General features: G+C 44.7%; 1 pseudogene; it reads right to left on the bottom strand.

The window, feature by feature from the left end:
* Nucleotides 1-2,890: 2,890 nt before the first annotated feature.
* On the bottom strand, nt 2,891-2,995 carry LOC111816891 (annotated as a pseudogene).
* Nucleotides 2,996-3,584: the final 589 nt, after the last annotated feature.

Here is a 3,584-nt window from a genome sequence, read left to right as displayed (position 1 = left end):
CTTTGGCCTCTTCTCTTTGTGATAAGAAGATTACACTGCAATTGTAAATCCAATGTAAGCCCAAATCCGGGTGCTGGTGCCCGTGTTTTAGGTTCCATGCCGCTGCTCCAGATAATATTTGGATGTTATCTAAATAGCAAGAAAAAAAGCCCCCTCAAAAACAGTCACCAAGAACATGTCTGAGGACCCCATGAAACAGAACTGAGTCAGAATTCCCCCTTCCAGGGGCCAGATTTCAGTGCCCTCGCCAGGAATGCTTTTGCAAGGGAGTGTTTCATGTCTACTCCCGTTCTCTGTGGTCGCTGTTTGGAGTCATTGCTGTGAGAAAGCCCCCTTTCATGCCCCTCTTGAGGACAGCCTCCCCATTGATGTGGCTCTTTATTCTGCTATGTTTTTCTTCAGCTTACCACCTGGCATCACCGCTGGCTCGCTTGCTTTTTTGGCTTCTGCTCTTAGAAGGTAAGCTGTATTGACAGTGGATTTAGATTAACTTACCATACCATTGAACTCCTAGTGCCTAACATAGTAGCTGGCTGATAAAGGTCTCTTGAACTAAGGGATAAATAAATGTCTTTGTTCTCCAGTGTCCCTAATCCAATCTCCACCTAGGTAAGTCTCATTTTGAAACCAGATCCCATTTAACTCTATGTCTCCTCTGTCCCTGTTTACAACATGTAGAGGCATCATTGGAACCCCTAGTTACTCATAGATACTTACTGGTATCTCTCTGTCTGTCTGTCTGTCTGTCTGTCTCTGTCTTTGTCCCTATCTATCTCTATCTCTGTCTGTCTCTGTCTCTGTCTCTGTCTCTCTCATCTCTATCTGTACTTTTACATCTACCTCTATGTCTATCTCTATCCCTATCTCTAGATATAGATATAGATATGCAGATATGTAGATACAAATATATTATCTATCTATATCTAGATATTAGGAGATATATAGATATATATCAGGATATATATATATATATATATATATATATTTATCAGGAGGTATATATATGTGTGATTTGTGTGTGTGTGTGTGTTTTCCCTGAGCCCCTAGGACAGCACCTTGTGTGACTGACCTCCCGGTTCCCCAGTGTCTGGCGGGAAAGTGGAAATACAGTCATGCAGAGGAATCACCCCGAGACCGCAGAGTGCTCGGCTCTTGCTAGCAGCTGCAGCAGTTCCACACTGCTCTACAGAGTGGCTGGCATTCGTGGGGAGCCGGATGAGAGGGAATGCACGGTGGGTGGTATGGAACATAGTACTCTGTGGAGACTGAATTCTCCGGAGCTAGCCTGATACTAATACTTCAGCAGAAGAAACTGATTTTAGTTCAACTGAATTTTTCTGATCTCTGGTATGTGCAAGATCCTAGTTAGATGTTTTGGTGACTTTTTGGTTCAGACACTGGTGGGAAAGATGGAGAGAGACAGACTAAAATAATATGTGTTTGTTCAGTCATCCTTTCACTCATTCTTCCTTCGTGTATAGAAGAGTATATACTTCCTCCTAGATACAGGCAAAATCTGAGATGGACCAGTTTTATTGGAAAGGAGAGAAAAATAATACTAATTGCAGCTGTGTGTAGTACAACAAAGGAAAAAAGGCAGGATTGAACTGTAAGAATGTGTGACATTAACCAGGGGAGAAGCGTAGGATCAGTACATGCACAACGACCCGCAGCCCAGCATGGTGCCGCAGAGACTCCAGCGGTCCCTCGGAGAGTGGGGCTCCGGGCAGCAGTCCTGGCTGGAGGGATGTGGCTGGGCCTGGAGGGACGACATATCGCTGCCCGGTGTGCGGGTGTGGAGGGGCGGTGCTGCTCACCAGGATGGCAGCCTCCTCCCGGGCACAGAGGCGGGTCGTTATCGGCCCTGAGAGTCATGCAGGAAGGCAGTGGTGAACGCCAGCTCTGTAAAGAATCTGTCCACAGACTAATTGCAATGCTGAAATACTGAAATAATCTGAGGACTGTGCATCGTGTGTTCAGAACATTTGTTGGTTGGAAATGAAAATTTGTTATGTTTCAAAGGTTAATAGTGTATAAAGAATCGGCTAGGATAATTCCTGGCTGATGTTACCATTAACATTCCATCAATTAAAGATCTTCATCATTAGTGCGGCATGTCAGCCTTTTAAAACAACTTATCATATGGAACCACAGATACCTTTTTCAGGGCAAAAAAATGAGATAATTTGTTAGAGAAACATCACAAATTATATTGAGCTGACATCTCTCAATTACAGCTACATTACCGAGTTACACCTGTTCCGCCGAGCGCTGGGAGCCTAATTAGCACTACCTCCATTACAGTTAAGGGGAAACACAGTTGCAAAGTCCTTTGAATCCATGGAATATTCTGGGTGATGCTTTTTTCCTTTTGGGACCACTTGTGGGGCTCCACGTGGCGAGCTGTGAGGACTTTATTGCTCCTGGGATTTGGGAAAACTATACCAATATTGTTTATTCACACAGGCTGCAACAGCAGCAACCAGCTGTGCCCAGAGAGCTTGTTGGGACATTTGTTTCCCGGCAGGCAGTGGCCTGATCTCCTCAAACAGAGACACACTGCAGCCACTCCTTTCCCAGGGCTTGCTTCCCTGTGGCTTAGTTGTCGTCACCCAGCTAGTAAGCTCATTGTCCATAGCCAGCCCTGCTTGTTGAGTTGGGACCTGTGCTGTTTTCTAATTGTTTCCTTCAAATTGGGTTTAGTCGGGATGCTGAGTCCTTCCTTCCTTCCTTCCTTCCTTCCTTCCTTCCTTCCTTCCTTCCTTCCCTCCCTCCCTCCTTTCTTTCTTTCTTTCTTTCTTTCTTTCTTTCTTTCTTTCTGGTACCAAGGATTGAACTCAGGAACCTGCATTTGCCAGGCAGGCGCGTATTCTATTGAGCTAGCTCCTCGGCAAAACAGTCAGTGGTTAGATGCCACAAAGTAGGTTTTCAGGCCCAAGGGCCTCTTCCATCCTTGTCTAGGGGAGTTCTAACCTTCTCTCCTTTCATACAACATGATTCTTTCATGCTGTTTATTTATTTATTTGGTACCAGCAATTGAACTCGGGACCTTGAGCTTGCCAAGCAAGTGCTTACTGCCGCTGAGCTATATCCCCGCCCCCCTTCATTCTTGTATAGTAATTTTTTTCCCTTCATATTGTGCTCTCCTTGCCCTGCTCATTACTTTCTTGAGTAGCCAGCGAAGCTGTGGGTTTTACCCATCACGTCATACTAGGCATACAGGAGCTGTGTCTTGAAAATATTAATTTGAATTTAGAGTACATTTTTAAAACTCTAAGAAGCATCAGCGTCTTCCCCTATCCCTTTTCCCCTCCTAGGACCTATTTTTTTTCAATGTGTGAATATACTGTGGGTGTCACTTTTGTTATTTAACTGAGGACTTCTCGAGAGGCATGGCAGCTTGAAGAATTCCGTGTGTCATCTTATATTTGAAATCTCTTAAGTACTTATCTTTCAGTTTCCCAACAGCTACTCACCTTTGAAGATGGATTTATAAGTCTTTCCCTGCTTGGGGGGAGTGGGGGAGGCAGAGAGGGGGAACAAGGATTTTGGTCCTCTTTGCCTTTCTTTCTGATGATTCAGTG

The sequence above is a fragment of the Octodon degus genome, unplaced genomic scaffold (assembly GCF_000260255.1).
Source record: "Octodon degus isolate 3935 unplaced genomic scaffold, OctDeg1.0 scaffold00043, whole genome shotgun sequence".
Classification (NCBI taxonomy): Eukaryota; Metazoa; Chordata; class Mammalia; order Rodentia; family Octodontidae; genus Octodon; species Octodon degus.
This window is presented reverse-complemented; position numbering and strand designations above follow the sequence as displayed.